Source organism: Schistocerca serialis, chromosome 6 (assembly GCF_023864345.2).
Source record: "Schistocerca serialis cubense isolate TAMUIC-IGC-003099 chromosome 6, iqSchSeri2.2, whole genome shotgun sequence".
Taxonomy (NCBI): domain Eukaryota; kingdom Metazoa; phylum Arthropoda; class Insecta; order Orthoptera; family Acrididae; genus Schistocerca; species Schistocerca serialis.
In genome coordinates this window covers 399,574,332-399,593,623 of record NC_064643.1, presented here as the reverse complement: position 1 = coordinate 399,593,623, position 19,292 = coordinate 399,574,332, and the positions used below count along the sequence as shown (strand labels likewise).

Below are 19,292 nucleotides of genomic sequence, written 5' to 3'. Positions count from 1 at the left end.
ATTTAGTAAGCAAAACCGAAAGAGTTGTTTGACAATTACTGGGGAATTTGTTCATGACAATTCAGTTGTGGAGAATTTCAGAGGATTTGGTATAATCTTTGTCTCTGACCCAACACGGCTGTGTCTGAAATTTCCATAAATTTTGTTATTAAGGAAATCTGATGTTTCAACGAATGTTCTGTTTCATGAAAGAAAAGTCACACTAGTAGAATATACAGTCATCATTTAGAGGAACACAGTCACAAATTGGGCACTGAAGTACTGAACCCATACCATACCAGAAAATGTCTCAGTGAAAAGGAACCTTGCATCACGACTAGATATAATATAAACTACATCAATTTCAGTTTCATTAATAGTTTGTTGTAAGAATGTGGCTGTAATAGAAGTTTAAAATATATTTATTCTGTTTTTAAATGATAGCATTCACTTTTTATGTGCTGCAGTCTTTTTTTGAAATTAAAAAAAAAAAACTCCGGATATTAACGTTTTCCCACATGTAAAACCATGTTCTGAGGTACAACATATTCATTTTGGAACAAAGATTCTATTGAAATGTAGGAGCATTTCTATCGAGAAAATTTTGTCAGTACTATCTTTGGTCGTCTGTCTGTTACATTATTACTCTATTACAAACCAGCAATCACTAAGTGAAATCAAATTAAGCATAAATATTCTCAAAAGCCAGTTAGAAGTTCAATACATATTGAAACTGAAGCTGTTGGAAACTAAAACAGATTTCCATTTTCACGACAGGTAAAATTGTTAAGATATTAAGAAACGAAGTTAATTTGCAAGTATGCCATGTTCCATGATAAAACACCTCCTTCTGTTTCAGGGTACAAGATGATGCATGACCAGCGAAGTTTGGCTTTACCTAACAGAACTTATATAACTAGTTTTAAGAACATACAGAATTTTACTTGCCCTAAAATTCTGTAACTGAAGAATTAACAATACATTCGTAACAGCTTCAATATATTATACATCTCTTCCTTTAGGTAGGTTGTGCCACAATTTCCTCTTCTCCCAAGTTCTATTCAGTACCTTCTCATTTGTTACGTGACCTACTCATCTAATCTTCAGCATTCTTTTGTAGCACAACATTTCGAAAACCTCTATTCTCTTCTTGTCTCAAGTGTTTATTGTCCATGTTTCACTTTCATACATGGCTACAACCCATATAAATACTTTCAGAAAGAACTTCCTGACACTTTAATCTATATACGATGTTAACAAATTTCTCTTCTTCAGAAACGCTTTTCTTGCGTATATTTTATAATCACCCTACTTCGATGGTTATCAGTTATTTTACCTACAAAATAGAAAACATATCTACTACTTGCAGTGCCTCATTTCCTAATTGATTTCCCTCAGCATTACCCGATTTGATTCGACTACATTCCATTACCCTCGTTTTGCTTTTGTTGATGTTCATCTCATATCCTCTTTTCAAGAGACTGTCCATTCCATTCAACTGCTCTTGCAAGTCCTTTTCTGTATCTGAAAGAATTTCGATGTCATTAGCAAACCTCAAAGTTTCGTTTCTTCTCCCTGGAAATTTTTCTTTCGTTTCCTTTACTGCTAGCTCAATATACAGATTGAATAACATCGGGGACAGACTACAACCCTGTCTCACTCTCTTCTCAACCACTGCTTCCCTTTCGTGCCCCTCTACTCTTATAACTACCATCTGGTCTCTGTACAAATCGTAAATAGCCTTTTTGCTCCCTGTATTTTACCCCTGCCACCTTCAGAATTTTAAAGAGAGTATTCCAGTCAACACAGTAAAAATCTCTCTCCAAGTCTACAAATGCAAGAAACGTAAGTTTGCCTTTCTTTAATCTATCTTCTAAGATAAGTCGTACGGTCAGTATTGCCTCGCGTGTTCCAACATTTCTGCGGAACCCAAACTGATCTTCCCCAAGTTCGGATTCTACCAGTTTTTCCATTCGTCTGTAAAGAATTCGTGTCAGATGGTAGAGTTTTGTCATGTCTTGCTTTCCCAAGGCTATAAGTAGCTCTAATGGAATGATGTCTATTCCCACGGCTTTTTTTTTTTTTTTTTTTTTTTTACTTAGAGCTTTCAGTTCTCTTCCACTTCCCTAATATGGCCCTCAAGTACATTGCCCTTGTATAGACCCACTGTGTAGAGAAGTCGTAGTATCTGCAAAAACTGCACAAAACACAGCCTCATGTCTAGCAACAAAAACACGTGTAGAAAATGGTGGAAATTGCTTTTGGTGACGTCTAGTGTGCATTCCATCACTTCAGTCTACAATCAGTCGCCAGATGCAAGTACCGATCAAAACACATCGTTTCTCCCTCGGTACACTACCCTATAGGTACAGCATTCTCCCTTACATTTTAGTTCTAGTGTAAGATAAAGTCATTAGGAGACTATGAAATTTTTCGTCGGGCTTTCATATTCCTACTAATTCTAATTTAGACATCACACTTTTGTCGATTAAGACGTCTTGAAATCTTCTATTGTAACCCACCAGCTTTGATTTGAAGAACTATGCATCTAGAAAGTCTACAGTCTAATAATCAGCACTGACAGAATGCTTTCTCAGTAAATTAAAATGATCCCTCACTATTTTATAAAGCAGTCAGGAGAGCACAATAAAACGTCGTTTCATTAGCGTTTCGCTTCTACGCGACGAGTGGGCTCTCAAACAATTTCGTAAAGTAAGAATATTATTTAATTATCTCTTAAGTTTACGGCGTACCGTGAGGTAATTATCTCGGATGAGGAAAAACAAAAGCAATACCGAAAACAGGGCAAAAAGAATAAACGAAAAATTTCTAAGGACCTTCTCAATGGAACATAGCGCTAACGAAGGAAAGTATCCGATTCAACGCACATATTTTGTAAATCACTTTAGTCTCATTAATTTTTCATACCTCTAGATCTAATTATATCTAAAAGTAGTGTCTGAGATATGTTACAAAACAAGAGTGTGGGAAAGACAAACCGTTCGTTTTACATTTTAATACCTTCAAAGGTTGAATCGCTTTATTTCGTGCAAGTGCCGCTAATGAATTATGGAACAAGTCTAGAAATCTTTCTTATCTCTCAAGTTATTTTGAGATACGAACTTACACTGTGTTTATTTTTGGTCTCGCTGACATGCAATACCTTTAAAGAGCTTCAGTATAAAACTAGTTGGTACATTTTCGCCTCTTTGATCTGCTTATAAAGTAGCTGTGAAAATTTCTTTTATCCGTTTATAGGGTAGCAATTTTCTGCTAATACGATCCCTCTTCCTTTTATAGCCACACTAGAGGATTATTGTGTCTCTGTTCGCACTGCGTTGCATACGAATTTCCATTTTTTTATTGCATTGCGAACTCAGCCAAAGCCTCAGCATTAATGATTAAGTTTAAGCAAGATGTGTGTATGACGAAATGTGTTTGTGTCACATGAACTCCACGTGGCTATCAGAGAATACTTGCCAATAGCCAGTGGAACTACTGGTTTGATTAAAATGTGAAACTAACAATGTGCAGATAATATCTCGTGCAGAGTGTGGAACACATACACTGCAGTGGACTTAGTGGTTACGTACTTGACAAAGGGTTTTTGAATGCCTCTCGAATGTCGATTTCTGTGGTTTTCAGCTGAACAGTTTAAAAATTCTGCTGACTTTATTTAATGCAAGAATGACAGGCATTATCTACATTTCTGTACAGATACCTCAGTACGCTCTGTTACATTTATTACTTCTCCTTATGCTGTTATTTGTTTCACCCTTACCTTTTCAAAAATATTTTTTTTTTCAATTTATATATTTTCTGCATTTACTGCACGCGGATTATGCAATGTCTTTATCCTGAAAAATTCGGAGTCTGCGTTTGTGATTTAATTCAGCCTCTTTTGGGCAGTACACGTAATGCATATCTTTAAATGAAGTCAGTGGAGAAACATGGTACCACTCTGTCCATTTTTCTATGCCTGGATACTAGGAACCTCCTAAGTACTGGTAACTAACTAATTTGCATACTCATTATTAAATGAAATCCCTTCCAGAGTATTGCCAGAAGTAAAAGCAGGAAGGATAGGCTACGAAATGACTATCTTTCAAAACGTTATCTAAAGAACGAACAAGTTATTGGGACACCTGCAGAGGCACTCGTGAATCGATTTGGGACTAGAAGGAACAACAGAGGCTCAAATTTCATAGGAACAGACTACGTGTAGCACAAGTTTAACTTATTGTCAAGGATATTAGGTGTAGCATACGAAAATTCACGTAGGATAATGTACTATGTTCTATTAGCTACAAATTATTCGAACGAGAAACGCATTTGTGGAGATCCGGTGTGTTAAATTGGTTATAAAATCTTTCGACCCATCTGATAACTGATATTCACTGTTTGCGAGATATAGTGTGAGGAAAAGAAAAATTTGTGTTTGTTGTAGCTCTTCCAAATCCTCTGTCGATTCTCTTACAGAAGCTCTTGTATCTACAGGTATCTCATTCATGGTATAGCGGTAAACACATTTACAGATGGCTGAACTATCGCGTACAAAAAGGGCAGTGCATTGGCCGAGCTGTCATTTCTAGTCAGGCGATTCATGTGGAGTGGCTTCCAGCGAGATTACGCCCGCACGACGGAGATTTACAGACTTTGCACGCCAAATGATAACTGGATCTAGAAACATGGGACATTCCATTTCTGAAATCGTTAGAAGCTTCAAAATACTGGATGCACAGTGTCAAGAGTGGGCCAAGAACACCATACTTCATGTATTACCTCTCACACGGACAACGCAGTGGCCAAAAACTTTCACTTAACAACCGAGAACAGTGGCATTTCCATAAAGATGTCTGTGGTAACAGGCAAGTAAGATCGCAGGACTTAGTGGGAAACGTACGACGAGTGTGTCCGTTAGTACAGTGTGCCAAAATCTGTCGTTGATGGTCTATGGCAGCAGACGACCGACGCGGATGCCTTTGCTTACAGTACAACATCGCCTGCAGCTCCACTCCTGGGCTCGTGACCATACCAGTTGGACCCTAGACGACTTCCACGGACCCATGGAGCCAAGTTGTCAAAAAGGCCCTGTGCAAGATGGCGGTACCTCCATAAATGTTTGGGATGTATTTACATGGAATGGTTTGGTTCCTCTGGTCCAATTGAAACGATCCTTGACTTCAAATGGCTACGTTCAGCTACTAGGAGACCATCTGCAGCCATTTATGGACTGCATGTTCCCAAACAACGATGGAACTTTTATGAACAACGGACAATGCGCTGTCACCGGGCCACAGTATTTCGCCATTGGTTTGAAGAACATTCTGGACAGTTCGAGCGAATGATTTGCCACCCAGATCGTCCGACATGAATCCCATAGAACATTAATGAGACATAGTGGAGAGGTCAGTTCGTACTCAAAATCCTGCACTGGCTACGCTATTGCTATTACGGACGGCTATAGAGGCAGCATGACTCAATATTTCTGCAGGGGATTTCCAGCGACTTCTTGTTGAGTCGATGCCAAGTCGAGTTGCTGCCCTATGCAGGACAAAATGAGGTCCGACGCGATATTACGCGGTCCCCAATGAGATGCCAAATCAGTGTACTGTATGAGCTGTAACTTCCCCTTTTATATTGATTGATTATTAATCAATGATGCTCAGGCTCCGGCTAGCTCGCGGTAGAATGTTTGCGAGGGAAGTCCCAAAAAAGAATTGTCTTGCTGCACTGTATTTACGCCGAGTGCGTGTTAGTTGTATCGGCTTACTCAGATGAATATTTGCTCCCTGACATGTACGAGCCTAGCTACACGTGAATGCATACAAACTGGGATTATTGCCCTAATCATGATTACAGTCTATATACATTCAGAGTTTATCTACGAAAGTTTACAATTCGCGTAAGCTAAACAGTCTGAATCTGTACGATAACTTTCCAGAGCGCCAAAGAATATCTATGAATCCTGCGCTCTGTTGATAATATATGTTGGCGTACAGATAAATGTTTCATGAGCACGTAATACTAAATGGGTCGAAAGAAATGTCAAAGACTGTAAATTCACTATATGTTAGTTTATTGTAGTCTATGCCATCCTTTCATTGTCCTAAAGAAGTAACTTTTCTTTCAGATGGGTGGACGTAGATACGTAAACTCAGCCAAAGAGTTTACAGGAAGATCCAGATTACGCTATTTACTTTAACGCAGTTTAGGTATTTTCCCTTCCTGTTTACACTACTCATCAATTACTATCAGTTGAACTATTAATTGTCCAGCGCATTGAGTCTAAGTACAGTCTTTCGGTGATAATGATCAAATTAAGACAATATATTCGGTTATTTTCCTAGCTTGAATTACTTCAAAGATATTTTCAAAGTTGCTGATTTACCTCTTTCAGCTTTTAATCATTTCTAGCAGATCGTAAATCTTCAAAATGTAACAAACCATCTCGTATCGCCTACCAATATTACGTACGAGCGCACAAGTTCAGTTACGACATGACAAGGCAGTTGCCAGAAGCACATTAACAATGTACAACTTCTGTATTTCGCAGTGCCCTCAAAGAGTACTCACAAGGAGTATTCTTTGATGTCACTTGTTATACTCCGTGACCTGCAAGTCGCCTACCTTGCGATCTACTGTTATTTTATCTTGAAACTAATGGATTCTATTTCTTTTTTATTCTTTTTCAAAACATTAAGTTATTTTGCTACCAAGATTCCTTTCTGTTTCTTTTTATATTACTTTCTTTACAGTCAACTTGCTACTAGCAATACAATGTTAGTACAGAGGGACTTTGTTTTTCTTTTTATGAAATTTGGATCTTGGGCTTGGGGATTGTATTGGGATGTGAGGACTAGATTTATATTTTTAACTTTTTCATCCAAAGGGTAGCGGCGTTGCAGAGCTTAATATGTGCTTTAGAATAACGGGGCAGATAGGTGTTAGGTGGAGTATTATATAAGTGGTGACATCCATTGTTTTATCGACTTTGTAAATCAAGTGCCTGTGGACTTTCACAGTTACCGAGGACCATTTTCTCCGAAAGCGACTCTTGATTTACAAGCTAGGAAAGAACCAAATCACCCAGTTTTTCAATGTAATATATATAAGTAATTTCATCAGTTCATGATACTCTGTTCAATTTGAGTAGATTAATTCGCGTAGAAGTTATTGCACTTGTTAGGTATACTGTATAAAAATCAGAGGCGTGATCATATGTCTGAAAATAACCAAGCTAAACCTTGGACAGAAATCCGTACCGTACGTTCTCAGTATGGCATGATGGATGAAACGAGCAATGCATCAGATGCGCACTATCACGAGTAAAGATATAATTCCATACCAAAAGGAATCTTCGGGTCCTAACATCGGCTTTAGTTTGGAATGTCAGGAACGTACGTCTGGAGCACACCACTGTATGGAAATGAATCATGGACCGTAGGAAAAGACGGAAATCGAAGGTCTTGAGACACATGTAGGACACTACTGAAGATTAAATAGGATGACATTTTAAGAAATGACTTACCGGAAGAATTGACGAGGAGAAAGGTATGTGGGAAACTTTGACATGAAGAAGGGACAGGATGATTGGAGATGCATTTTTTTTTTCAATCGTATTGACTAACTAGGATCACGTTGACAACTTTAGTTCTTCTTCTTCCTTTGTTGTTGTTTCCTTTTTTTCCCGTATTCCCCCATTTTCTCCCTATGAACTCTCTTCCTTTCTTCTGTCCGTGTTGTTCCCGATTTTTTATTTCTTCTGCTTTGAAAGCCTTCCAAATTTAGTATTTTATTTTCAAAACTGTTTCTTTCTGCTATTTCTGATTCTTTTATGTAGTTTCTTTTTATATTATGATATCAGGAAATTCTTTCCGTGGTACTGCAAGGAGTCAGAGAGCAAAATTGTAGGGGAAAATAGATATTGAAATATACATAGTGTTTTAAGGAATTTGCATCAGGCGCCTAAGGGTGGTAGATCACATCACGGGAAACATCTTTTGTTAGGGATAAAATGTTCGCTGTCGCTTCCCGACGATGCTAGGTGTCTTTTTGTCTAATTAACCGGCTCTGGAAAGACAAAACTTCATCATACTAGCTGGGTCCACTAAGCAGCTGCGTTGCATCTGCATACTACCTACCCCAGTAAAGAGATAGAGCGAATTTCAACATAAAACCTTAAGAATGAGTGTCTGTAAAAGGAATAAGATATTTTAGAGGAGAACCTGGGTGGCCGAGCGGTTCTAGGCGCTACAGTCTGGAACCGCGCGACCGCTACGGTCGCAGGTTCGAATCCTGCCTCGGGCATGGATGTGTGTGATGTCCTTAGTTTAGTTAAGTTTAAGTAGTTCTAAGTTCTAGGGGACTGATGACCTCAGATGATAAGTCCCATGGTGCTCAGAGCCATTTGAACCATTTGAAACAATCTCTAACAAAAATTGATCCCCATGACGTGATAAATCACCCACAGATGTTTGGTGCAAAGACTTTCAAACACCCGGTACACATCAAATAGCGCAACTGAGAATATTAAGTGTATTAGCTACCGCGGGAACTTGACAGTATGCATAAAACCAGTTTGATGGAGAAGGAAGCCAAATGCATGGAAATAATTTCCAGTCGGACAGATATTTGACTGGTTGCTGTATTGAATTCCGCATCTATTGTCGTCGCAACAGTTAGGTTGAGAATGTTCCGCGAGGCTGTACAGTTGAGAATATGAAATAACCGGGATAATATTATCGGCGTTTGGTTGGCTGCTCCTTGTTAAAGCCATTAGTATTTCAATTGATCTGATTCCGGCCCGAGTAATCTGTTCCATCTATCTTTCAGTTCACTGGGAAATAAACTCGACCTGTAAGCCATAGGGTATGTTCACCAACCTTTCTTGTCTTCCGGTAAGAACTTACAGTAAACCTGGGCACCCATGCGAAGCATCCACAGTTTCATAGTTTTGAATATTGATAGTATTTGGAATAACCGTTGTCATTGGGATAGGGGTGGTTGTGGGAATGAAGAGAAAACATCTAGAAAAATGAACCGAATGACGTGGAATAATTTATGACACATTAATTTATTTAAAATTCAATGCAAATAATTTTGAACAAAATTCTTTAAAGAGCATTACAATGCCTCGCTGTTATTGATATTTGACGTAAGAATATAATCCTCTTGTACTTTTTGTGTCTCAGTTTCTTTAAGGGGTACATAAACTGTCCGTGAGTAAAGACGGAATTTGTTACATACGATCTGCCCTTTGAAGCGTTTCTTTCCAGTGACTTGTTTATAGTCATCGCACATGTAATTTAATTAATGACAATAGTTTCTTTCTTTAGCATAAGTTAATTCGGTAGTAATCCTAACGGTACTAATGAAAATAAGAATTCTACAGGATGTTCGTCATTTCAGAGAGTATATTCAACTAGAAAACCCACCTTATATGACGGGCAGGGATAATGGACTACCGCGGTGGTCTCGTTTGTTATCTACGACAATACTGTATACAAATTATCCAATTAAAAACCTTTCTGCCGGCCGTGGTGGCCGAGCGGTTCTAGGCGCTACAGTCTGGAACCGCACGACTGCTACGGTCGCAGGTTCGAATCGAGCCTCGGGCATGGGTGTGTGTGATGTCCTTAGGTAGGTTAGGTTTAAGTAGTTCTAAGTTATAGGGGACTGATGACCTCAGAACTTAAGTCCCATGGTGCTCAGAGCCATATGAACCAAAAACCTTTCTAACGATATCTCATTCATCCCTGTACGATTAGTTCAGTATTTGTTGAGAAAAAGGGGATATTGGCTTATATACACTCCTGGAAATTGAAATAAGAACACCGTGAATTCATTGTCCCAGGAAGGGGAAACTTTATTGACACATTCCTGGGGTCAGATACATCACATGATCACACTGACAGAACCACAGGCACATAGACACAGGCAACAGAGCATGCACAATGTCGGCACTAGTACAGTGTATATCCACCTTTCGCAGCAATTCAGGCTGCTATTCTCCCATGGAGACGATCGTAGAGATGCTGCATGTAGTCCTGTGGAACGGCTTGCCATGCCATTTCCACCTGGCGCCTCAGTTGGACCAGCGTTCGTGCTGGACGTGCAGACCGCGTGAGACGACGCTTCATCCAGTCCCAAACATGCTCAATGGGGGACAGATCCGGAGATCTTGCTGGCCAGGGTAGTTGACTTACACCTTCTAGAGCACGTTGGGTGGCACGGGATACATGCGGACGTGCATTGTCCTGTTGGAACAGCAAGTTCCCTTGCCGGTCTAGGAATGGTAGAACGATGGGTTCGATGACGGTTTGGATGTACCGTGCACTATTCAGTGTCCCCTCGACGATCACCAGTGGTGTACGGCCAGTGTAGGAGGTCGCTCCCCACACCATGATGCCGGGTGTTGGCCCTGTGTGCCTCGGTCGTATGCCGTCCTGATTGTGGCGCTCACCTGCACGGCGCCAAACACGCATACGACCATCATTGGCACCAAGGCAGAAGCGACTCTCATCGCTGAAGACGACACGTCTCCATTCGTCCCTCCATTCACGCCTGTCGCGACACCACTGGAGGCGGGCTGCACGATGTTGGGGCGTGAGCGGAAGACGGCCTAACGGTGTGCCGGACCGTAGCCCAGCTTCATGGAGACGGTTGCGAATGGTCCTCGCCGATACCCCAGGAGCAACAGTGTCCCTAATTTGCTGGGAAGTGACGGTGCGGTCCCCTACGGCACTGCGTAGGATCCTACGGTCTTGGCGTGCATCCGTGCGTCGCTGCGGTCCGGTCCCAGGTCGACGGGCACGTGCACCTTCCGCCGACCACTGGCGACAACATCGATGTACTGTGGAGACCTCACGCCCCACGTGTTGAGCAATTCGGCGGTACGTCCACCCGGCCTCCCGCATGCCCACTATACGCCCTCGCTCAAAGTCCATCAACTGCACATACGGTTCACGTCCACGCTGTCGCGGCATGCTACCAGTGTTAAAGACTGCGATGGAGCTCCGTATGGCACGGCAAACTGGCTGACACTGACGGCGGCGGTGCACAAATGCTGCGCAGCTAGCGCCATTCGACGGCCAACACCGCGGTTCCTGGTGTGTCCGCTGTGCCGTGCGTGTGATCATTGCTTGTACAGCCCTCTCGCAGTGTCCGGAGCAAGTATGGTGGGTCTGACACACCGGTGTCAATGTGTTCTTTTTTCCATTTCCAGGAGTATATATATATATATATATATATATATATATATATATATATATATATATATATATCCTTCATTAACTATTCGTAATGGAATGTGACTCAACTGCTTTTATTTGTTACTAAAATCCCAAAAATATAGATGAGAGTTTCCTTACAGCTACAAACTAATGTTAGTTGAACCAGCAAGTTACTGGACCAGCAAAAGGGAGCGAAAACGGTCACTGAAGTCTGCGGAGCAGTAGTACTTCAAGAGCAGGCACCATCTTACTTTTCGTTTCGTATATTATTCTAGTTACCAGTATGGGCGAACTTTCCCCAACTTTGTACGACGCCTCTAAGAGGAGAAACGTTCCTAGGTCTCCCAACATGTCTGAAGTGGAATCTTTGTTTCAAGCGACCCTCGAGTGCAATCTGTAGCTCGTTTCCTCAGAGTTAAAACTTTATGCAGCAATCGCGGTCTGAAGGGACCAGAGGACTGTGGCGACGTCGGATGGAGTTTGGGGCTATCGACGGCCCCTCTCACCCTATCTACCTTCCACCCTCTCTCGCCACCCCACCGGCCACATCTTCCTGCTCTGAGTTATCGGCCTCACGCGCCCCTGTCGTCAGCCCCACCGCATAAAGTTAGGAGAAAATCGCCAAGTGACAGCCACAGCCCTTGCAGACGCTTCGCCCTTCCGGCATCGCGGCGCAGATCCATCAACATTCGCTAGGTCATTCCAAGTATCGTACGTTCACTGTCATCTGGCCAGGGCCGCTTGGAGGCCTTGGCGGCTTGGGGTAGCAAAAAGCCTAAAGTGAAAATTTTGTATACACACTGGTAATTGGTAGCGAAAACTAATGGGGGTGAAAGCATACGATAGAGAAAGATAAAACGTTCCACTGATTTCGTTATCAAATATTGTGTTTGTATAAATGTGGAGAACATGATCTTTTCGATTAAGTTCCCTCGTAACCGGGCTCAAATTCCGATCGAGGCCTACCTTAACAAGAAATGCTTGTTCAGCTAATCACATGTATCAGACCCGTTACGAAGGTGTTTCGCGTGTCGTTTTGCAACACCTAACGAATTCTTTCAGACACCACCGTATTATCATGGAAATCTTTACAAGACCCGACTTCGGGGAAAATTAGGTCAATCATTTTTTATGTTATATGCGTTGCTGTCATCCCATTATTGATTCCATCTTCCTTACCGTGTTTTCCTTTCCTCTTTAAAGAGTTAGATCGTTTGTTTGATTTTGATTTTGACTTGGAACCTCCCTATCTAGTATACTGGAATTTTTTTTCCAGTTTCATCTGTGAGCACATGTCCTGTGAATTGGAGTTGTTTTAAGTCATTCTCCGATTTCTCAAAGTATTTTTTGCAGAAGTAGTCAACAATTCTTTTTGTTCACTTATAAAAGGACACTCGAAGCACGTGTCCATAAAGGCTTTGTTTCTCATGTGGGTTAGTTGGTTGTTGGGGCCAAGGATTTTTCTTGATATCCTCCACTTTTGATCTCCAGCCTTTCAACAGAGCCATGGCTGGTGAGGGACGGTGTTTCAGCTGCGCACAGAGCTTTCGGTTTGATTACCGTGTTATAGTGACTTATTTTTTCATACCATGAGGGGGATTTTTACATATTTTTTTCTGGTGAGTTGTAAGGCCAGATCAGTATCATCTCCTCTCGATGCTTTACCTGCTGATCTATTCACCAAGATTCTTTGACGATTTCTGTTTTGTGCTATTTTGTATTCTCCCACTTAACAAGTATCGATGGTTTTCTTTAGTCTTTTCTAATGAGATTTTGACTTTATTAAAGTAATCCTTCTCTTTCGTGTAACAAATTTGTGTTTTTGTATTCAGTTGCAAAAAAACAAATTTGTGCTTTTGTATTCAGTTTAAAAAAAAGGGTTGACCACGTTATCTAAACTTGTTTATTAATTTCAGTTACTTTCATGAAAAATTATCTAAAATGTAACTATTTACTGGTACGTTTTCTTGACGTGATAACATACAGCCTACTAAGTTAATGAGTATCTTGTGTTTAACACGTCAACATAAAATCAAATAACAGTAATTTTGCATGCCTACCCCATTTTTCCATTAGGGAGTGAAATTACTTGTAAATTATGAAACTAAAAAAATTATCATAAATTAAGTATTTCCGTTCTTTTGTTCACATTTCTACTTCAGCTATAACTATATGAAATGTGTAGTTATGTCTGCTTTCACTGAAAGCTTTCGAATATCTCAGGAATCGTCCTCAATGGAAAAGAATTGTTTCTTCATTTAGTATTTAGTATTGTAATAAGAGTCAAAAGTTTAGTTATGTCACATAAGAATGCCTATTCAATATTTATTTTAAAAGAAACAGAAACATTTTCACGATCATTTTTAAAGGTCTTACCAAGAGCAGAAGGAAAGAAAATTTATATCTGAAGAGGAAGGGGGGGGGGGGGAGACAGCCAAACGAATAAGTCGCCTGCTCGAGGAAAAGTTCCAGAAGCGCCCTTGTGTCTACCTGTGGCCTGTAGAACAGCCTACGGTCGTTTTCAGACTGACAATACATGAAAACTGGAGACAGAGAACCGTTACTAAGTATATAAAATCTCCCAAGTAAGTATCTATTCAGTGATAAAGAAAAAAGAGTAATGTTATATGCAGTAAGCAGTTTCCATTATTTTATCAATACTGAACATACTGTTCTATTCAGTATTGTATATGATGCAAATGTCATCACGATAACTCTTTGGACCAAGTTAATTTGAAAAAAATACGTGAATGTAAAATCTTATTAGGACATGCTAAAGGGATTAGTACTTGAGCTCGAAGACAAGGGAATCATGCATCATATTCTATTGCAGCAGGACGAAGCTCCAGAGCATTATCCCATTCAGATGTATGCGTTCCTTGAAGAAGAGTCTTCAACTCGCAGGATTGGACGTCGTTCAGCGAAGTCACCAGATGCACTGAAATGGCCCCACGAAGTACGGATCATACCACGGTAAACAACATATGGGTAATAATCAAATCCTATTTGGCTCAGCGTCAAAACAAGAAATGCAGAACTGGTCACAAGTGTTGAAGACTTCCGAAGCACAGTTCCAGAGACCTTATATAAGATATTGAGGAGAACATTGATAAACATAGATCTCTGTATATGGCTCGACGGTGTACACGAACATACAGATCTGCCGAACACGTACGTGACCCAATGTACAATACACTGGTTTGAAATACGTGCACAGAAGTTTCTCAGTCGTACAGTAGGGGAGAGTTGTACTGTTGTGTAATGTAAGACTTTCTCCTCAGTACTATAATAGAAGTTTAATACATCTTTTTATTGAGTTTTTAAGTGGTTCCACTAACTTTTTATGCGCTGCAGTATTTTTTTGAAATTACTAAAGTTACTCCTGAAAATTAAGTTTTCCAACATGTCCCAAGTTACAACATAGCCACTTATCTAAGAACAAGTATTCCATTGAAATGTAAAAGCGTTGCAATCGAGAAAATCTTGACAACATTGTACTTAATCGTCTGTCACATTACTACTCCACAACACATTAACAATCAACAAGTGAAATCAACCATTACAGACCATATATATTTTGAAATAGGAGCTTCTGGAAACTATAATCAATTTCTATTTTCAAGACACGTAAAATTATTAAGATATTAAAGAACATCATTTCGTTCGCAATTGCCATGGTAAAATACCTCCTTACATTTCAATGAACAAAATGGTGCTCTACTGACGAAGTATGACTTAATATCCACATTGTATGTAAACACAGTAGAAAGACAGTTAACCGAATTAAAGGAGGAACCTTTCGGATACCTGTTTTTTCTGTTAAGCCATGAACATACAATTTGTACTAGTACTCGCAATTTCTGTTGTACTTAGAATACGTATTTTTGAAAAATCCTGGAGATCAAAGGAATTCAAAAATCTTATTGCAGGCTACACTAATGATCTTCATCAAATTTAAAATTGCATTTCTAGGATTACAGTACATTAGTATAGAGTATACTAAACTTAATAGCTTCCAGATCATTCAAAAAATTAGTAATTGTTGTTTGTTTCTTATGCCCCTTCAAAACTTTTCGAGCAGCGACGTACCGTCATCGTTTCATTAGAATAGGGTGACCAAATTTCCGGAAATCACAGACTGTCGCATAATTCAGTTTTATAAGTATGAAATTTTGTAAGCTTTTAGAGATTTCATTCGACTAAACGGAATACAAAATGATCAATTCATACATGTCAGCTTATCTCCCTAACAACCCGCCAGGGTAGCCGAGACCGCTAACGCGCTGCTTCCTGGACTCGGGTAGGCGCGCCGGTCCCGGATCGAATCCACCCGGCGGATTAACAACGACGGCCGGTGTGCTGGCCAGTCTGGATGTGGTTTTTGGGCGGTTTTCCACATACTACTAGGTGAATACGGGACTGGTCCCCACGTCCCGCCTCAGTTAGACGACTCGCAGACATTTGAAATACATTGACACTTTTTCACGATTTACACTCGACGCAGACAGCTGGGGTACACTACTTCTGTCCCGGAGGGTATGGGGTGGCTGCACGAAGGGCAACCGGCCATCCATTAAAATTAACCATGCCAATTACAAACTTAACCCTGCCGGCTCTGTGCACAATGCGGGATAAAGGCGGTAGCAAAATAAAAAAAGAAAGAGAAGCTTATCTCCCTAACCTCCGTAGTACCACAATGTAAATATCGATAGTACACTGGAACACTAAGTTATTGTGAGTAGCAGAGTAACTGGAGAGTAACTGAATTGTAACAATTCCAGGCGTTGCAAGTTGCAGCTTCATAAGAGTTATGATAACTGGCCGAATGTCGCGCAACTTACCAAAAAACATTTTTACAAATCATAATAAATTATTTTTTTATTAGTTGTACTAAATATCGTTAATTAAACATATATTGTTGAAATAAATCTGAGTAATTTTTTATCCTACATATTAATAGTAAATAAGCAATAAACAGTAAATAAGCAATAAATAGTAAATAAGCAATAAATAATAGCAAAAAAGCAGGTTAACAAAATTTATTAACAAAATATTGATATATTGATATTAATAGTAAAAATCTGGGTACATTTGGGGAGGGGGGAGATCGCTGGGAGCCCTTCTGATAGTGTCTCGGTCAAGCTACATTAGGACGTCAGCTGGGGTTGACTCACTGGACTGTTCAACAAATCTTAGGACAAGTTCTAATACCAACAATATATATAATGTGATTTCTGTATTAAACTACCCCCAGCAAATTTTTGTAAGATAAATTCTTAATACAGGCTTACTTCAAGTGTTCAAAAAACCATCGTCAGCTGCCTCTGTGTCATTCACACCATCTACCTCTGTATCTTTTATTGCATCAGCATTTAACGGCAACACGTCGGTCCGTGATTTACAGTGAATTGTCGGTGACAACCTACTCATCCACCTAGCACGTATCCATGTCTTCACATCCGAGACTCCCGTTCAACAAATTCGTCAACTTTTCAAACTTGTCTGATTCCTCTTCTTGAAGTCCGTCATACAGTTTTCTTCAGTATCTTTGAAGAATTTCTGCTTTCACATTATACCAGTCTTGTGCACACCGATAAATTACGTGTCAATATTAACTGCCTACAGCGCATCATTCATGTTTATGTTTTGCATGTCGCTATCTTGAAGGATGGATCTCAAATAGCCCATGGTAGTGTCGTTTAATGCCAGTATTACGGCCTGATCCAGTGGCTGAATTAGACTGGTAATATTTGGGGAAGGAAATGCACAACAATATCGCCCCTACTAGGCTCGCAAGGATGGGTAGGCGCATTGTAAATAACATGGCTTTTTAAGTCAAACCTTTGTCAGTTACTAACTTTTCAACTTTGGGTACAAACAGAACGCTAAACCATTAGGCAAAGTGTTCACAAGGAATCCCGGTACCTTCTTGGGCTCTGAAAAAAAATTAGTAGTTCGATTTCGGGAACTTCCTACAAGGCTCGATGTTTTTTTCGGCTTCCCTATGGACTTTGGGGGAGGGGGGAGGGTACAGTCCATGAGTGTCAGAAGTTTTTGATGCCAAAAGGTAGCTATCCATTCTATTTTCATTTTTTGTCCTGGGACAGACGTTTCTTTCGAGGAAACTAAAGATTTTGTCGGTAATAACTCCAAATTACCCCATGTTTCATCGGCATTGTAAATTCTTTCGTTAGTGTACCGTAGGGCATAATCTTCAACTACAGCGAAACCTTTTAATCACGCAGAGCCTTTCCTTCCTCACACAACACCTCAGGAAACATGTTAGCTTTTTTCTGCAGTATTGGGCTAATCAAAGGTATTCCTTTTCTCGTTGTTGAATGAACCAAAGGTAAAGAGTTTCACCAACTTCTTCGAAGTCAGACGTTTTCAGTGCTTTTCAGTGAGGATTTTTCACATCTTGCTGAACAAATTTTGGATTTCGACTTCACCCTTTCTGAAAAGGCAGAACTTCGTTCCCGGCCGGTGTGGCCGATTGTTTCTAGGCACTGCAGTCTGGAATCGCGCGACCGCTACGGTCGCAGGTTCGAATCCTGCCTCGGGCATGGATGTGTCTGATGTCCTTAGGTCAGTTAGGTTTAAGTAGTTCTCAGTTCTAGGGGACTGATGACCTCAGGTGTTAAGTCCCATAATGCTGAGAGCCAGAGCCAGAACTCGGTAATTACCCACAACAGTTCTGAAGAATACTCCACTTCCAAGTTCATTGACCGCAGGTAATTTATCAGCGGAAGTATTTACAACACGCGCTTCTTCATAGTCTCCATTGCACAAAAATGCACACGCAACTGAAACTATAAAACCACTCGCATGCGAAACTGTTGGCAGTGTCGCTTTGTTTAGATTGGCGAACCTACGGGTGGGGAAGCAGCTCATGACAGGTGTTTACCACTCCCAGCAAACCGTAGCCCACTACACTCTCACCCCAAATTATTTCTGTGCAATATATATTTTTTAATTTGCGGTTTTCGGAGGCTTTTCGTATAATCCAGGTATTGGTTGACCTCAGTTGGGTTAAACTGGGTTTTACCGTAGCTCGAAAAATGTCGGATTCACATAAGAGTAAAATTTTGTTCCTGAAGAACTAACAACATATCAAAAACAGCTTTAACAGAGCGCGAAATACTTACAAATTCTGCACAAAACACAACCTCATATTTAAGAGCAACAAAAACTGTATAAAATGACGGAACTGCTATTGGGGGTCTTTAGTGCTCGTTCCATCATGAGATTTTACAATCCATTACTTGCCTGCAGTGTCGAGTAAAAAATATCATGTGCTCCAAAGTAGACTATCCTCTAGGAACAACAGCCGCCCCTACATGTATTGGAGATAACAATGTAATGTGCTGAGTGACGAAGGTGCAACACAAATCTTTGAGGACTTTACACTGAATGGGTTGACGAGATATTTTAATCGAAAAGCGACCGTAACTAGGTTCCAGTCGTTGAACGGCTAGAGAGTAAGGATAGGATTAACTGAAGACTTCATTAGTGCTTCACTAGTTCCCAGCTAAAAGGCAAATTTTCAATTTAACCTACACGTCAGGTTATTTTACAAATCAGTGTGCCACCACAGTTAGAGGTCCTTATTGACATTTTGACTTCGTTAACTCACGGCCAAATTGTCGCTGCCGACCACAACTTATGTCTCGGGCTACGCTCATATTAGTCTGTCACGACAATCTACTTGACAAAAAATAATGTAGACGGAAAAAAATATTCGCAGTGTTCAGTTTCCTTCTAGTTTGTGTGTGTATAATGTTACACGCAACATCGTTACGTAATAGCATGTGAAACATCCCTTAGAAAAGTTTATGAATTACTGTGCTGGTAAACCTCTTACGTTATTTGATTTTCAAACAGCTGAGCAAAACTGAACGTACTCAGACATTTCTCTCTTTTCTTATTCTGATCATCACTAAACTGACACACAATATTTTTAGCGCAACGCAATCTGACTTTCAATAATCCCTGCAAAAGAATGGCCCTCACTAACAATAACCTATACCTTTCATGAATCACTTACAAAAATCTTCGTTACTCGAACTACTGCAGTACAGC

General features: G+C 40.2%; 1 protein-coding gene across 3 annotated transcripts in view; it reads right to left on the bottom strand.

Annotated features, from left to right (window-relative positions):
- LOC126484068 (hemicentin-2-like) overlaps positions 1–19,292 on the bottom strand; it is a 1,942,222-nt gene that overhangs the window by 707,981 nt on the left and 1,214,949 nt on the right. The window lies entirely within an intron of this gene.